General features: G+C 42.3%; 1 protein-coding gene across 1 annotated transcript in view; it reads left to right on the forward strand.

Moving 5' to 3' along the window:
* The window catches only part of STARD13 (StAR related lipid transfer domain containing 13), a gene marked incomplete at its 5' end in the record, with an annotated part of 310,017 nt that overhangs the window by 2,124 nt on the left and 289,461 nt on the right, over positions 1-18,432 (forward strand). The window contains one exon of the mRNA XM_082046428.1: positions 2,244-2,444. The remainder of the gene's footprint in view (positions 1-2,243; positions 2,445-18,432) is intronic.

The raw sequence follows: 18,432 nt of genomic DNA on the forward strand, positions 1-18,432 counted from the left end.
GAAGCATTAATAACCTGCTCTTTCTTGCATGTGTTTGAATAGGAATAGTGAGATGGTTTCTTTGGGAGAGCTCTAGGGGCTGATACCCCTAGGAGGGAGTCCAAACCTGAGCCAGTTTGTGACTCCGGGCTTGTGATATTTTCACTTTCCTTTGGGAACTGTCCAGAATGGTCTAGGATGAGCTCACTCGTCCTGGGATGTTATTTTATGTACAATCTTAGGTAAAAAGAGCTGTGTATTGGAACTTTTCTTGATTCACTTAGATGTTAGTAAAAGCTGAGATACTGCTTTAAAAACAAAACAAAACAAAAAACTTTCAAATCCTGTCTGGATTGTTCCACATCTCACTCTAGCTACCCAAACCAATCCAACATCCTTCCCAATTTAACATATATTTTCCTTAGAAAGCAAGAAACTTCATGCTTCTGCGCCTTGGCGAGTGCATTGCATCATTTTATACTTTTATATTCTGGTGGACCCAGGTGAAATACAAAAGTGAAATGAAAAGAAAGATTAGTGGCATGTTACTGCTAACTAGATATGGCAGAAATCCCATTCCAAATCCCCTCCAGCACTCGTTCTCCATCTGGGCACCTCCAGATCATGCAGCAGCACAAAGAGCATCCAGGCAAGGTGTGGGCATACAAGTGCATTTCTGCTGAATTAGTCAGAGCACATACCATGGGATGTACACCAACTTCATACAGCTGGTAAGGAGACAGTTCAGCCCATTGCCTGATACAAAGTACATGTCAATATTTCTTTAACAAATTAACTGCTAGAGTAAATCTATACCATTTTGGTACTCTTACATCATTGGTTACAGTGCTTTTGTTACAGCACTGGGATCTCTGAAGTCAGATTTACGGCATCATCAAGCCATGGCCTGAGTGAATCTGAGCTTACTGGAAATAATACAGTGATGATAAATTTCCCTTACTTTCATTCCTTTTCTCTGTCTTTTGTTGGTCGCTACAGCTACTGTCCAGTAGAGCAAAACCAGAGATTTGTCCAGTAGAGCAAAACACAACATTTTTCACAAAGGTGAATTTGTCATTGACAGAAAAATGCTGCCACAGAGAAAATAATTAAACTCGAAATATTTCAGCCAGAAAGGCCTTCTTACCTGCTGTGGAGGAAATAATAAATGGACCATGTCTTAACCCAAACTGCTAATAAATGTACAATAAATTAGTGTTCTGTGCAGTATTTTAATTTCAAAAATGTTAAAATCAAACTTGTATCAATGAATTTTCTTTCCATTTTCTCAAATAGCAAATGAAGGTAAAAAAAAATAAAGACATGGGCACATACAACAATGCTTTTCAGCGGCCTGTCTTTTAGATGCTGATAAAGTCCTTCAACTAAAGGGCCTCTGTAATCCTTGTATAATGTAAAATAATGTAAAATGCCCCCTTATGTGACATGCTGAAGGTCTCTTCCAACTGAAATGATTGTATGATTCTATAGCATAATCTGGTTCTTCTTGTTGCCTTAATTTGGCAGTCTTTTCTCTATTAGGTATTGCTACGTCGACATAATGGGCCAGATTCTCAGCTAGGCAAGTGTGAATAAAGAATAACTTAATTGAAGTCAATGACATGACTCTGGATTTGTTCCAGTGTGACCAGAGTTGGAATGTGGCTCCATACATGCGGCTGGCATCCCTGCCAGGCTGGGCGAGGACTTAAGCAAAGAGCTGCTGCGCTTGTGCATGTTGCTAGCAGAAGGATGGCTGTGGTCCTGACGGCTTCCAGTTGTGGTCTCACCTGCAGCTTCTTCCGAAAGAAAAGATTAAATGGCACAATTTCACTTCTATTCCACCAGCTTCAGTTATGTCTTTTCAGATTATGCATGGTTTTGCAGAAAGGTGCTAAATCAAACTACTTACCATCATAACTTGTGTAACCCTTTGACATACACCTCAAGCAATAAAGCATAGGTGTTACTCTATTTTCTTTTCTCCTGTTCAGAAAGATTTTAAGTTTTCCTTGATAACTTTTAGGTTTATGTTGTTCTTTGCTGGCGATGTTAGTTTAGGAAGTTTGGCTTCTTGCTGTGGAAGTGCTGCTATCAGTTATACTCTGGGACCTCTTGGAAGCTGCTTCCCCATTCCTAGAGAAAGTTCTGTTTCCGCCTCTGTTTTGTGATGATAACCACGCTGTTCCCATGGCCACCTACCCAGCAAAATAACTCCCAGGTCTTTGTCGTCGAGAGACTAATAGGATTATTTTTTACTATAGGTGGGGCTTCCTTACAACCGCTTTGATTTCCCTGTTCTGCATGCTAGGATAGTCCGGAGCTGCCACCCTGAAGAGAGGAGAGGTTTTGTGTCACTATCTGCAGACTCTGTCCTGTCTCCTGAAATCCATCCCAAAGGCATTAAGTTGACTATGTTTCAGATGGAAGAGCAAGCTCCTACTGCTATTCCTGGTCAGAAACAGGTGATTTATAGCTCTTTTGCTGCAGCTAAAGAACTGAATTCTGTTATATATTTTTACCAGTAACAATTCATCACTGCTAACTGGAAATGCCAAAGCTACAAGAGGATCTTAAGGGGAGGACTAGCATAGGGTCTGGGGTGAGGCTGGTTTCCTGGTTACTCTGAGCGGGAAACAAAAATGTAGTATGTTCAGATTTTAAGGAGTTCATTACAAGTGCCACCTGCTGTGTGGACTTGCAGGGACACTCAAGTCTCTAAACTTTCAGTATCACCAAGAAAAAAACACCATTGAAGCCAACAGGCAGGCGGGTGCCTGTTCTTCTCTGGTGCTTCACAAGTTCCTAGAATGAAGTGTGTTCATATCTACCACTGAAGTGGGGATTAGATGAAGCTAAGGCTCAGCTGAACTGCAGCTAAAATAGTTCCTTTTGAAGTACTTTTTATCATTACTCAGATATTTTTGTGCTATGTGGGCATGTTCTCAACAATAGCACTCCTGTAGTCCAAAATAACTTACAAAATTCTGTCTGTAACACAAAATATTCATATGATGTATGCAACCTAATTACAAAAGTTTTATAAAGATTTAGAATGTTTTATTAAAACTTTAAAGTTTTATAAAATCTTACCTTTTATAAATATTTATCATTTCATTGCATCTGCTGTTGCTGACAAGAATATATCACAGACCGTTGTTTTGGAATAAGTAGCTCTGGTAGGAAAGCAGAAAAATCTGCCTGATATTTTTATTTTTTAAATGAATATTCTGCTTCTACATATGCATTTGTGAGATGGGGATATTTGTCATGCAGTTATTCAATAACGGTTATGAAAAGGATTGAGCAGAAGAAGAGAAGCAGTGGTTTAGCATGTACAAAAGAGCCCACATATTTAAGGAGATTTGTGGGCATAAGAGAGAACATCTTGGCTGCAACACTGCTAATACCACTGTTTTTTCAGGCCTGAGAAATATCACCACCCTATAATCTCACAAAATCTTTGTGAAACCGGGGCCTTTGAGTCACCTGAGAGAAGCTGTCTAGAAGCAATGTGTGAAAGGAAGGGAGTTACAGAGCAGGGGAAAGCACTGTAAAACAGACTCGTGCTAATACTACGCAAATGCTTCTTGAAGCTGAAAATGAGAAAGCACAAAAGCTGGCAAGGGGAAAGATGAGTGTATGAGTAAGAGTCATGTACCTCTGATGTTGTTTTTACCCACTGTGTTTCATGCCTTAGGGAGAGTGAATAATATTCTGTTTTGAAGACAAATTAAGTTACCTTAATTAATGCATAATACATTGTTTTGAAGACAAATTAAATTACCTTCATTAAATTGCTGGTTGTGGGTTGTCAGAAAGAAAGGTTGTATCGATGTTGCAAAGGCGGGAGCATCATTTGGGTTCACACGGTTGTAAGGAGGATGTATGGGGCAGGAGAGACGTGCATTGCTGAGCAACCCAGACCACGAGCTCTCCAGCTCTGTCCAGAATAATTAGAGGGATCCCAAATGCAGTTGATCCCCAAAACTTTACAACCACAACTGGATTTTTCAACATTTAAAACCCAGGCACTTTGTTATGTGTCGAAATTACAGCAGTGTGAATGGCGTCTCTGGCTATCACAAAGAAAACCCACCTTTTCCAGCCGTTTACAGAACCAGCAGCTACTATGGTGTAATGTATCTCTGTCCCTCTATGAATAAAGTACTAAGAGCCCTTTCCTTTTGATAAAACACATGGAGGAATTAAGCGTATTATAAACAGGGGGCATCTAAAGATCTAAATTGTGAGTAAGCAAGTGGGGACTGACTCAAACATTTCAGAGTTTGGCCAAAGAAAAAAAAAGTATGAAAAACATTTTGGATATTGTATGTCATTGTCTCAAGCCAAAACTTTAAAAATTCCAATCTATACTTTAAACCTTGATACATATCTTTATACCTTTATATCTTTACACCTACCTTCGTGTCTTCATACCTATCTTTATTAACTAGCAGAATTTAGGCCCACTTAATTAAAACACTGATTCTTGGAAACAAATGTGCAAGGTAGGATTCTAGCCTTGATGTTAACCAAGAAAATGCATCTCAAAAGAAAATCTAGGCAACTGAAATGGAAAATAATTAAAGACAGCATAAACATTCATGACTTTTAACCACTTCGTGAAGTTTTTAATGGGTGTCTTGAGCAATGTCCAGTTTGGGGTTGATCAGTGTGGCGAATCCACTAGACCAAATGGGAGCAGAAATAACATTTAATTAAGGTGCCCTCAAATACTTTGTAAATTCTTCAGAGAGCTCCCTGCTGTGTAGTTTCTGCCTTGGAAGCGTTCTGCACCAAAGCACAGCAACAGCAACCGCATGCAGCTCAGGCTGGGAAGGAAAGATAAGGACAGTCTACCCCTTGTTGTATCAAGAAAGCAATATCAGGAAGGAGGATTGTGACTATATTTTGCTGGAATTTGGTGGAGGTCAAAATATAAAACATTGCAAAATGCCATGAGAGCTGTGATGAGAATATAGGATTAGGATGTCAGTATCAGCTTAGTCTGACGTGCCTGAACACAAGCATCAGTGTTGAGGATGCCTACGCTGTTTGTATTTCATCATTTTAATTGCAATAATATCTAGAGGTTAAGTTCCATGGTAGTCCACCTACATGGTGTGCCTGCACTCCACAGGTTCTTCTCGACTCAAAATATTATGCATGACCTTGGCTTCAAGGTGCTTTAAGCATCCCTGCCTGGCTGCAGGGCAGAGGGAGGTTATAACCCTGCTCATTCTGGTGCTAAATCTGAGGCCTCACTTGGACATTCTGTTTTCCACAATATCCCCCAAGGGAAGAGAAAATTTTCCTCTGTTTGTCGGGAATATGTGGGTGTGAATCCCTGCAGGCTGGGGAGTGACAGAACTGTGTCCTGCCACGTCTGCAAGTGCCCTCCCCCCCGGCAGCCAGCACAGCTGCTGCTCCCCCCACACCACCCCTGGATTTAGTGAGATTGCTCCAAAGGGATGCTGCAGCACTCCTCCTGAAGCAGATTCTCAGTCTTGGTGGAAAAGCAGCACATTGTCCCTCGGGTACCGCTGTGCTCAGCTGCTCCATTGTCCCTCTGAGGAACTAAGGCACCAAACTTCAACACCTTAAATTACGCTGGTCCGATCAGGATCTGTGAAGCCTCAGGTGGGCATCCAAGTCAGGTGTGGTAAAACTCACCCAGAATTTCCAAGCAAGTAAGTAAAAATAACATTCCTCCTCATGTTTTTGTCTCTTGCTATCTCCATCCCAACATGGATTACACAAACATACTGATGTTAGCAGAAGGGAATGCTGAAGGGTAGGATTTTTTATACAGATTATTTGCACTCACAACTCACATGTAGTAAGGGCAGTGACTTCAGATGCTGCCAGTTTGACTGCCCAGTAGTGAAGCAGATAGGAGCGTGCCCCTTCCAGGTCCTCAATACAACTTTCTGCAACACTGAAGTGAGCAGGTTGTAAGTGATATATCTGCTCTTCATTGCTGCTCCTCATTGGGATACAAAGACCTTGGGATGTATGTACTGTCCCTTTTAAAATTTTGAAGTCAACTTCCATTTACTTTTTCCCCAAAACCTTAAAGTGCCAAATACTTATTAGAAACATCTCCATGGAATTGAGATGCTGCTCATTCCCTTTGCAAATGTAAATTAACTAATCTTGCAGGAGTAATTGACAGAAAAGTAATTTCCCTTTATCATGACAAACAGTATTGCAGTATGAGAGTAATGACTACAATTTAAGCAGCTATGAATTGTGCATTAGGGAGCTCCAGGCCTGAATATTGCTTACAATGAAATTTAAATTGCATTTTTTCTGCATCTAGCTGTTTATAAATAACACTGCAGTTATAACCACAGTAGTCATCCTTGTCACTGATTTCTTATTGTCACTGACAGTAGAAATAAAAGATCTAGCTAGCTGATGGTCAGTGCAGTAAAAAGAGGTTAAAATACCCTTTATTACACTCAAACTTCACTGGAAATGGGAACAAACCAAAATCCTGGATCCAACCACAGAATGAAGTGTAAGAGCCTCGAAAACCTAAGCAAACGTTTAGCAGCGAGGATCTTTTTTTGACAGCTGGTAGTTTACAAAAAAATGTCACAAGTCAAAAAAAACCACCAACCAACAACAACAAAAAACAAACAAAACCTGGATAATACAAGGCTCCTTGAAGTCTGTCATATAAATTCAGATTTTGTTACAAATTTCTGGCTTGGACCTAACTCTCATCCTACCTGGCAACCATATTTAGATGCAGAAGAATGAGTAGTGTAATATGCATTGTAGTAGCCCTCAAAACCTCCTGGATCCTGCACACTCAAGTAGTTGCACAGGTGTGCCATAAGCTCTGCAGGTGTTGGTTATCTGGAATGCACTCAGTGCTTGCATCCATGGTGCAACAAGCCCTTCTGACTGTGCAGGGATCCCACGTGCAGGCTGCTGAAATCCTTTATTTGCAGTTAGCTTGTGAGACTCATCTTCCTCTGAATAAAGGACAACTAAGCGACAGCCCTGCTCGTGGTTTTGGTATGACTAGTTTTGCAGCATGATTGAGTACACCAGCAGTTCTCTCTGACCCATGGCATGATCTTCCTGGAGGGCTGCAGCTCAGTGTCTGGTACTCGTTCTTTACTTGTGTTTTATGTAGATCTGTGAGGCTGTTTCCTATCAATGTCAGCACAGGTTAATTTGCCCATGCAGCTGCAGTCACAGCCATCTCCACTCTGTGTTTTATGGGTGGGGTGAGCATGGGCCATCCTTTACCTCACGGAGAGTGATGCTGAAGCTGCAGGTGGTGGAGGCAGCCACATCTGCAGGGGAACCTGCTGGTCTCCATCACTCCTCCTCCGGCCCCTGTGCCATACCCATATTCCCAGAAACCCTCTGCTTCTTGGAAATGCTTTGTCTAAGAAATGCAGTGCTACCCAAAATGAAGGAGAGGAATGCAATAACATGTTTTCTTTGTATATATTCTAAATATCTTTAATTGCTCTGGAGTTGAGCCATTGCCCTCTAATTTCTCAGTTTTTACAATAGGAATGAGTCCTCAAGAGAGGGTTTCAAAGAGGAAAAAGAGTGTGTTAAGGCAGGGGATGGGGTTGGTAAAGCAGACATAGGTGACGATATCAAGAAATGCAAAGCAAAGCAAACATGGGCAATGCTGTATGATGTTTGTTGGCTCGACTAAATGGAAATGAATATCTATTACATTTTTATAAACCAGGCAAAAGTAATCATAGGTAGAGATAAACTAGCTTCAGCGTAAATACAAGCTCTGCTGCATGTTCCTCTCTGATAATGGGATAATTAACTGATGTAAAGAACTTCATTTTCTGCAGTCTGGGAATTAGCTAACATAGCTGTTTATGCAAGATATAGAAAAATATCCCGGTTTACTAATGGCCTTCAAAGAGAAGATGCAAAGTATCTAAAAGATCAGCAGAAAAAAAAGACAAGCTGAAATAACAAAAAGGAACCAAATTAATAATTTTGTGCATGCAGGACTCTCTGTAGTTTTTCTTTACAAGTGTCCCTAACCCTGTTTCTGTTTCTTTGACCTTTTCTTACCACTCTGCAACTGTAGAGAGATGCAGATATCAGAACTGTCCAATATCTGTGAAGGAGCAAAGGAAATTAACAACCTAAAGATGCAGATCCCTATGCTGCCAAAGAAACATAAGATCATGATTAATTTAAGAAATGGTTTCATGTGACAGCTGCTGAGAACTTACCTTGAAAAAAGAAATATTCAGTCTGAGAAAATACCCCTTGAAACTGGTTGTAATTGAAAGCCACTACAATAAAACAAATTGGAAACCTTTTAATAGCAGCTAAAATAGTTTCTCTTTAACTGAGACCAGCATATTCACTTCAGTCCAAGAATAAATATTTTGAGTCAAGAATTTTTTTATAGAAATCTATAATTACCTTTGCAATATTGCTGGTATCCATCTATTTAGTAAAGACTCTGGCTTTATTAGCCATTTAATCATCCAACATACTCTGTTACCAAATGCTCAGGGAGAACAATGTCTCTGTCAGATACTGCAGGTGTTAGGTTGTGTATTTAATAACCTGTTATATTTCAGACCCTGTAGAAATTAGTCACCAAAAATTTTCTTCTTTTAATCAACACCTGGATTACAGATATGGCCAAAATAAATCTTTCTTTGAACCTATAATAGCTTCACAGAGTTTTCATCCTCACCTATGATTTAGATTACCTTAAAGTCTCTATTAGCAATCTGTGTTCCTCAAAAATGTTTACAAAGTTGTGATTTTAAGGGCACGTCCTTGCATGTGCGGTGGCTGATGGGGACTCAGCCTCATCAGAAGCAGCACTGCAGAACTCCTGGTGCTGGCCCTCTGAGCAAGCTGCACCTGTGCGTGGTCTGGCCAGCAATCATATCTGATCATGAACCTCCAAACTGCCAAGAAAATAATGGAAATAAGGCCACGCCTGTCAGTGGGGATGCAGCTCTGAGGTAAATGGCAATGACTGATTCGCAGTCCCTCTCCCCCTTTCTCCATGAGGTTGCCTGCAGGCAATGTGGCTGTGACCTGGGAGAATATTATTCTTCATGTTCTGGTCAGCTCCATGTCTTCCTCTAGGAAACACTATGGGTGCAGAACTGCAATGGGAAAGTCTCCAGAAGTTTGGCAGGGCTTAGAGAGCACGCAAAAAATGTTGGATACCATGTGCCTGATCCTCCTGGTAGAGCTGGACCCATACATAAATCCCAAATCTTTTCTGCACGCGAGATGTCCCTGGCCAAGTTAGTTAAGGAGGCCAGCCTTTGCTAACTATGTTATTTGGCTAACAGCTCTAGGGCTGAGTCAGTGTCAATAGCTTGTAGAGCTGAGAGAGCCAAGAAAAGCCTCCTGAGGAGCCCAAGCCTCATAGGCTGGCACAGTAAAGAAAGAGAAACACAGGGATTCAGAAGAGGGAGGGTAACTAATGCTGGTCTTCATTTAAATTAATGAATTACGAAGCGGAGGAATGAAATAATCTAGTATCTGTTTTGTTCCTTTGCCACTGCCATTCTCTCCCTTACATTCCTTTGCCATGAGTTCAGCCCATATCATCTCCCCCCATTGTTGATCCCAGATTAAGTGAGCTGAAAGGCACTGAGTATGGGGGAAAATGCTGCTTTTCACAGATAGCAAACCAAGACCACTTAGAGGGTTTCCCAAGCGTTAGGACTCCAGGGACAAGAGATTTGCTTACAGCTGGTCGGTTCTGCAGCTGCCTGGAGGTGGGAAAACAAAACGGTGTTTTTATTTTTATGTGGTTAATGAGAGATCAGGGTGGGTCTCTACAGCTGGAAAGACAAAGGGCAAATGGAGGTCAGGGCTATTACACTGATTCAACAAATGTCTCTTAGCCTTCCTGGAGATGATGGTAATGAGACCAAATAGTCCCCAGCCCTGCCCATAGTGAAGACTTCCTAAGTTAGGAGAATTTTCTTCGTGGTGCAGTGACTGCACGGACAGTCAAACAGCTTCACAGCCCTACCTTGCTCCAAACTAACCTGCTGTGAGGGTTGGGAAGATGAGGTGACAACAAAAAACAACAGGTAGGAAAAGCAGAAAGGAGAAGTAGAAACAGAAGTCCATGTTCACCTAATCAGTGTCAGATAAGCATAAGCTGCAGAGCGCCACAACAGAAGTAGTTCAAGGAGAGATTTTAAAGATGAGTTTGCTATGTTAACTATGTTAAAAATTTTAAATTAACTACATTTAAAGCTTTAACTGTATTTAAACTATGTTTAAAGTTTACTAGGTTAATTTTACATGTGAGTGAAATGAAATCAAGAGAGGCAGATACACTGGATGTTGAATCTGCTGCTGTCAGCTGGACAAAGTGATGAGTAGTCAGTCTCCTAAGCTGTAAGATTTGATAGAAAAGGTGAGCTCAAAGGGAAAGATCTTACAGGGAGGGCCACAAGTGTGTATCTGTGGAGAGGATGGGAGAGGATGACAAGCTGATCTTCTGAAACCAAGAGGCCAAGAGTTTTGTTTTGTGTGGGTTTGAACAAGGTAGTTCAGAAGGTGTCTGAATACTGCAGTGAGGAAGGGATGCTGACCTAACATTACTGGGATCTGGCCTTCCTAGAGCAAGATACAACCATAGTCAGCCTAGAAACAGGACCCTTTTGGTGATGCCTTGTGGAGAGAGGACCCTTTTGGTGATGCTTTGTGGGCTGTTGCATTGTCACAATGGCAGTAAAATGAAGGACAAGAATGTCCAAGCAACATTTTAGTGGCATTTCATCTAATGTCACATATGTAAGTAGTCTACTTACGTCATACTGAAGGGCAATCCAAATTATTTAAATTACTTTCTCTAGGGAGACTGATGTGATTTCTGCCTTCAGGTACTGTCCAGCTTTCCCAAGTCTGGTTCCTGCACATTCTCAAAACTTCTGTTTTCTATCCAGCTTAGCAGTTGCCTTAACATTTTGTCTCCTTTTCTTCCTCTGGATCTTTTTCTATGCTGGCCATTCTCAGTGCCTAATGTGTTGTCACACTGACTATGGCATATTCACTGAATTCAAATTCTTTAAAGCATTTAACTACTGGGTAGCTCTCCAGGGAAAACTGCCTCTTGCACTGTTGTCTGTTTCATTTATCCAAAAGCGCATCCTCTCCCAGGTTCAGGCACATATGTTTCACTTCTCCTTTATTTGATGTCACTTCCTGACCCTTTTCACTTTTCTCCTTCCTGCTCCATTGCTTTATTTCTCTGTGTTTATCTGGTTTATGCTGTCACCTCTGCCAAAGCTATTTGGACCTATTCTCATCCTAGTTATGGGGATTTACTGCACAATGATGGAGTAAGAGGAGTTATTCTGGTATTCCTGACACACCAGGACCTGAATCTGGGACCAGTTTCTATCAATAGCATGCATGACTTTTGCAGTATAATTGGATAATAGCCTGCTTTCATTTAGAGTACTCAATATCAAATTAAAAAATTTTAGAAGATGAATTCTGAAAAAAACCCTTCTTATTGTAATTGTCATTGTAAAAAATTATGTTTTCTGGCAAACAGGAGGAGTTAAATAAGCTTACAGTCATAACTGGGAATAAGATGGCATTCCCTGTTGTGTAAGCCATCAAACCGACATGACAAGCTAGTCTTTGGTGGTGCACATCAGGGAAGATTTAAAGACTAAAATTCTTTTCAAAAAGTTTAAAATATTTTGAAACTTCTAATCTCAGAAATAAGGAGGAGACTGGTCATTTTTATCTGGAAGATATGAAACTACAGAGAGGAATAGTGTAAATCCTTAAGTTCTTCAAGAACAATATATTTTTCTATTAAATACAGCTTGAACCTTCCCTAGTGCTTCTTTTTCATCTGATATTCAGATCACCAAACTACATTTTCTCAAAGCATCACACTTTGGCTGAAGACAGAGCGTGGCTTCTTGCCAAGTAAAATGATTCAAAGGTATTCGTATGCTTACTTGACTTGCTTTGAATGGACATAACTGCTGGGGTATGTACCGTCAGCTCCTTACATTCCTGCAGCAAACTCTTTCCTGTTATGCTCCGCATGTCCCAAACTCCTTGCCTCTACAGGTTAGGGGACACTGCAAAAATGTGCAACCCTAGAGTGTGATGACAGCTTTTGCCAAGCGTGTTGTTGATCTGAGTAACGATGGGTCCATCAGGGAATTTAGCCATGTGCCCGGAGGCTGGCCAGAATACCTGCTGGGAAGCAGTTCCCTGGCCAGCGATGCCTTTTGTGTGTCTGAGCTGCCTCACGCAGGAGGGAGAGTCTCCAGAGCTGCTGAAATCCCCTGCATGAGATACCCACACAGCTTTCTTCCATGGGACAGAGGGGAAAAAGAGAAGAAATACAAATAAAGGCCTGTAGACCTCCATTAAAAGACAAAGAAATGCTTTTACTGCTTGGTGCAGCCAGTGCAGCTCGGGGCACAGGCCAGCACAGAAGCCACGGATGGGACACAGCTGCCAACTGTGCAGGCGTGTTTTCTTACAGGCTACACCCTGGTGACCACTGTCACCTTCTGCTGTGATATGTGGCTCAATCCTTACTCTGGCCACATCACTGCTGTCAGGGAGTGGCATCAGTAAAGGAAATCAGCTGTGAACTGACACGGGTATAACACTGACAGATGTTAAAAATATTTCAAAGCCATTCAGCATCTCCTCTTTTCTGTGTGGTTTCACTTCTTCTGGCCCTTCATGGTCTCCCTGACCTTGCCACGTGTCTGTGAGCTGCTGACACTTCAGCCATGAGTTATGACAGACGTTATGGATCTGTGCAGTCCTGTTTTATTATGATGATTTATCATTTGTATTACAGTCATGCCTAGAGGCGTCAAGCAACATCAGGGCCTCGTTGTGCTAGTCACTGTATAAACATGTATTAGGAGATGGCCCTGCTCTGAAAAGATCACAAACAAAAAGTGGGAGGAGGAACAGAAACCCAGAGATGCACTCCCAAAATAAACCCAAGGGCAAGTACCAGGGCAGGAAGCAGCAGCTCTGGCATCCCTGGGCTCCTGCCGGCCCGTGTCCACACCAGGCTCTGCTGCCTGCTGCTCCTTCATGTCCTCCTCAACGGAGGGTGTGCAGGACATGGCAGGTTCTTGCTCCACCATGCTTCTGCCTGTGGCCTGAAGTCAGGCACAATGTGCCAGAAGAGACATCCCTCCCTCCTCCCCACGGGTGCTGCACACGCACTGGTGCCCATGCAGATCACTGCTTCTGCTGCACTTCCAGAATTATTTTATTTCCATTGATTTTCACCACTGTTACTACTAGCAGAGTTGTTGGTGATTTGCCTCCAGACTGAGACCAGACAGCTTCATGCCTTTTCAGAGCAAAATAAGTAACTTCAAACAATTGCTATGTTATATACAGATGCAAGGTATCTTTGGTGCAACAGCAAGACAGACAATGTACTAAACTGAATGCGGAGACATACTACTGGACAGACTTAAGGGGCTTGGGTCTCACTTCTGGCTGTGCCAAAACATTACCTTTGCTTTGCCTTTGCCGTAGTTAGAGGATAATTGGAGGTCAATGTTTTCCTCCTTTTGTAATTGTTATTGTGCTTAGCATTATGACCAGGGCTGTTCTCTCTGTATAAAAATGCAGTTTCCAGAGCTTAACCTGAAAGCTGGATGTGTGGACTACCATGAGTCCTGTGTCAATATGAATTATACATTGAGCATTGCTTTGAAAACATAGTGAGTTACCTATGCAGGAAAGAAAAATGAGATGCGGAGTTGAGCCAACGGTTTTCAAAGTGGAAAAAGGCAGACTGCACTTATGAAAATATTTGTTTATGCCCTTTAGAAAGAAAGATAAATAAAAATACCAAGAGAGCTGCTCTGCCTGTCACTGCTGATAGGAGTACTAGGACAGCAGTCAAGGGTAGGCAGACATGCTGACATGATACTAGGGTGGCTCTCTGATGCTGGCTGGCCCCCAAGGCCTGCTAGAAAAAGCAGAAGATGCTGCTGCTGAAGAACCTGGAAAGTGTGAGCTACATCTAAGGGCAATGGAAATCTTGGCCAACGAGGCCCCTGTCAGAGCCACACATGGGGCAGTCTGCCCTTCAGTGAGCTTCTGTAAAGAGGAACTTGCCAGAGAATGGCATGACTTTTATCTCCAGGCAAAGATTCAGGCTTCATCTTGCAGTATCTGAGGTGTCTCTTGGTGCTTTCATGATGGAAAGTGCTTACTCCAGCTAGGGTAAATAAATCCTCTATTAGCTTAATATTAACATTGCAACTGTGACAGGTGGGGCCGGGCAGACGTTTTCTATCTACTCAATCTTCAGTGTAGTTCAAGAGCACAACAAAGAGCTGAATCACAAATACATCCAGGAGAAGTTGCAAAACATAGGAATTCCTCTTTTCCACTTGGAGCAGGGAGTGTCCAGACTTCCCAGCCTCACCTGCATATTTCCCAGGTGTGCTCCACCAGTTGCTGTGTGCGTTTGTCTCGCTCTTCTCTCTTCATAACACAGTTCAGCCAATGCTCTTTATATCTGCATGATACTGTCACCATATAATGTCACAAGGAGTGAAGATTCTCCCCACAAGTGTGTTTGAAAGATTTTATACACATCATTCTTTTACATGGATGCAAATAATGTCACAGTAAGGAATCTCTGCATCAAATCCATTCTCCTGGTGAAGCATTCCACCAGCGCCTGGTTCCTCATCCCCAACAGGACCTTGCTGCTGCTTGATTCAGAATTTTCCATTATTTCCCCATTGCCATCCACGAACTCATGAGTTTGAAATTTTCTGCCATTGCCTGAGTAAAGTAGTGTTCGTTGTTTTCCTCAGCTCCTTGAAAGAGAGCTGGCTCCTGAACAGATATTTATTACCAGCACAACCTTTTTTGATAATGAAAAAACAGTCAGTGAGTGTTTTCCACATTGTGTTGTCTACTTAACATCCCCATCCTTCTATCTTTATTTCTTTCTTTATTCCTTCTGTAAAATGGACACGAGGGGTAGTGCTGGCCTTCTTCACAGTCAGTCAAACCACCACCCCGTGCCTCAGCACAAACGTCACTTGTGTTGCATATCGCTTTACACTGATGGAGAGACATGCTCAGCCCCAAATGAAGCATTGAACAAGTCTGTTCTCCCCAGACATTTTTATGCCTTGTCTATGTGAGCCAGCTATTGAAAGTCCTAGCACTTTGGGTGGGTTTTCCTTTCCCCTTGTTGTCAGAGGTATGAGGGTGATCTAAGCTTCTCCAAGTGCAAGAGGCAGAGCAAGTAGGACACACAATTGTATGGCACCAGGCTTTGCTACGTCCATGTCTCAGGGAGAAAATCCATTTCTGATGTGGCACGTGGTCTGTAAAACAGCGTAGCAGGAGGTCCCTTTGGGAAACCTGGCAGAGCTGAGCTGCCCATGGGGCTCTGCTTCGCCACCTGAAGCTGAGACACCCAGTCTGCTGTGAAACCTCCCTCCTGGTCAGGGCAGGGGCTGGCCCTTGTTTTGAAAACACACTGTAGATACAACACCAGCAGCAGCATGAGGAGGCCTGGGGATCAAATCAGCATCATCAGCTTTGGTGGAGACATACCCATAAAGAGCTTGGTTGCTGCAGTTCTCATGGGCTGTTAACATTTAGCAAACGACCTGATGCTGCAGCGTCAGCCAGCGACGTCTTGCAGACTGTATCACAAATGTGTTCCTTGACTGCAGCAGCACTGTTTGTAGGAATAAATATTACACCTGTGAGGTGGAAATCTGTTATTAAAGCCATAAAGATAACAACATTGCTCCTAGGTGGGCAAATTTAGTGCAGCGTATATTACCGTTAAATGGCAAAATTACAGTTGTAACGATATGGAGATGTAAATGTAATTGTGTATAACATTGTGTAATCATTAAAATCCATATAAATTTTGCACACTCAAATTAAACACAGGCGACTACCGCTTGACACCTGAAACATTAGCATAATATTCATGCCATATGGTTGGCATTTTCTGTTTCTTATATCTGTCACTCTTCATTCCTGTCAGCTGCTCGTGAGAACTTGCCAGATAATATCTGCACCATTGCCAAAAATGTCTAACAGCTGGTGTGGTACTGGTTAAACACTCCATAATGTTTCAAACTTTAGTGCTCCCATCTATTCATTAGAAAGCTGTTTCTTGGAGCAGATGTTTAGCTTTGTTTTTAAATTAACTTCAGTCTGCTTTTGTGTCAGTGGTGTGGTTTTATGCTCCATCATGCTGCTGCCTTCTGTGAGATAAACGAGTTCAACAGAATCCTGGCTTTGACAGCCTTAAAACACATAAACTGGCATGATAAACTCTGTGTTAAAAATGTACTCTGCTGTCTGCTTTGCTACCTGACATGGGCTTGGGGGATGGTTTTGAGCTGCAAACACACAGAGATGAGTTCAGACCAGCTGAGCCAATGATACCTTAAATTTTCCTGTGTCCATGTGATCCTCCTTGCAGCATGGAGCGGTGCATCTGCTTGATGCCGCTGGCCACTGGAGCTCCTTTGTGATTCAGAAATTGGCACAGAGGGACCTAAATGCACAAATGTGTCTCCTGAGGGTCCCAAACTGTAATGTGGGCTTAAGACATGAGCACTGCATGGGCATGCCTTAGAGCTCTGTCGCCCCCGAGCTGGGGAGAGGGCAGCGGGGTCCATACTGGCACCCAGGCTTGCAGCTGGAGAGCAACCCAGAGCCCTAAACCCCACTTAATCTTGCAGTGTTGGATGCCACTGGTGGAGGACTGGGAGCAGGAGACACATTTCTGACTCTGTAAATACCCTGTAAAGCAATGCTAATAACTACACTGGGAATTCTCTAACGTCTTCTATATGGAAATCAGTGTGAACTCTGAATGTACTGAAATCCATGTAGCTGGGTGATTTACATATTAAGATTCATGATGAGCCAGGCACATGAACACTGATAAATGAAACAAACATCCAATTTCTTAAGCAATTGCATTTTATGGATAGTATATGCAGTTCCCTTGGAGCTCTGAGTTCAAAAGGTGATTTATGTCTTTGGAAAAGAGGAGTCCTTGCTTTTTCAGTTTGCTCTTCTTTTCCTGGAGACAATGAGATATCTTTCCTTCAGGTTCACTTCCAAATGAAGTCACTACCCAGTCAAAACACTGGGTTGAATTTTGAGTCCTTAGACATTGTGATGGAGAGCATTTACTGAGAGGCTTCTAAGACATTCTTCCATCTCCAGATGGCTTTGCAGGGACAAAAATGGGGAGAGAAGAGTGCTGAAGAGGGGAGACCTCTACCCCTCCAAAAGTGGGCACTTCGATCCTGCTAAGCTGCTTTACCTCATGTAGACAATGACCTAATGAATGTCCTTTTTACGCAGAGGCATTTTAATTCATGCTGCCTTTTGGCACAGGACACACTTTCTGAACCAGGACTCCCCTGTTTTGGCTGCCATACAGGCGCACAACAAAAAGGCAACAACTGCCTGAAAAGCTTCCCATCTAACATGAGGTAAGAAATGAAGGTATGGACAGGCAAAGAGAGCAGATAAATATATGTTTTCATGCTACAGGCAATGGTCTTAGCATGCCATCACCAACAGGAGGCCATACTCTCACTTTTGCCATAGGGGATCCATAAACTTTGGATATTCAGATGATGGTTCGTGCCTCTCGTTTTCCTCTCCCCTGCATATGCAGACCTACTCAGATGGAAGATGTGTAGGCAGAAGAGTCATGGCCTGCATATATCAGAAAACAGATTTGCACAGTTTTTATTCTTTGCAGACATTCCCGCCCCTGTACTGCATCCCTGGAAATTATCCATCTTGGATAATGGATGGAATTAGATTAGAAACAAGACAAGATGCAATTACTCACTGAGGATGAATTGGATAAACTGGTAAAATGGGGCCTGCAGCTGGGCCTGTCAGTGTCTGGTTTGTGTGTGTGCAGAGAAGTCACAGAGGATTTTCTCCCTGGCATTAGCTGTAATAGGATAAACATATTTTCTGTTTATTGTAATATAGACTTTTACCCACATTAAAAATCATTACTGAGGCATCATCTATTACATAATGACTGGTATCTCTTATTCCAGCAGGTGCTATCCACGTGAAGTCCCTTAAGTTGAAAAAAAAAAAAAAAGTGATTAAAATGGAAATAAGCTTTATCTTTGATGAGGAATAAAGAAACTACCTTAAGCCAGAGACCTGCACCAGGGTGCTCATAATGCCTCTTCAGTGTAATGAGATCCAGGGCAGAAACAAATGCCAGCCCACTCATCTCTCAGTCCAGGCTCAGCTCCTTTGCTAAGGATGACCTTAAAGCTTTCCCTCACCATGAGGGTTTGCAAGTTCATTCCCAAAGTACACAAGAAAATGTGACAAACTTGATTTGTTTAGGGGTTTGGCACATTTTTCTGTCTCTTTAGGCATTTGGACATTGTTGAA

Source organism: Streptopelia decaocto (genome assembly GCF_964273445.1).
Source record: "Streptopelia decaocto genome assembly, chromosome: 1".
Taxonomy (NCBI): Eukaryota; Metazoa; Chordata; class Aves; order Columbiformes; family Columbidae; genus Streptopelia; species Streptopelia decaocto.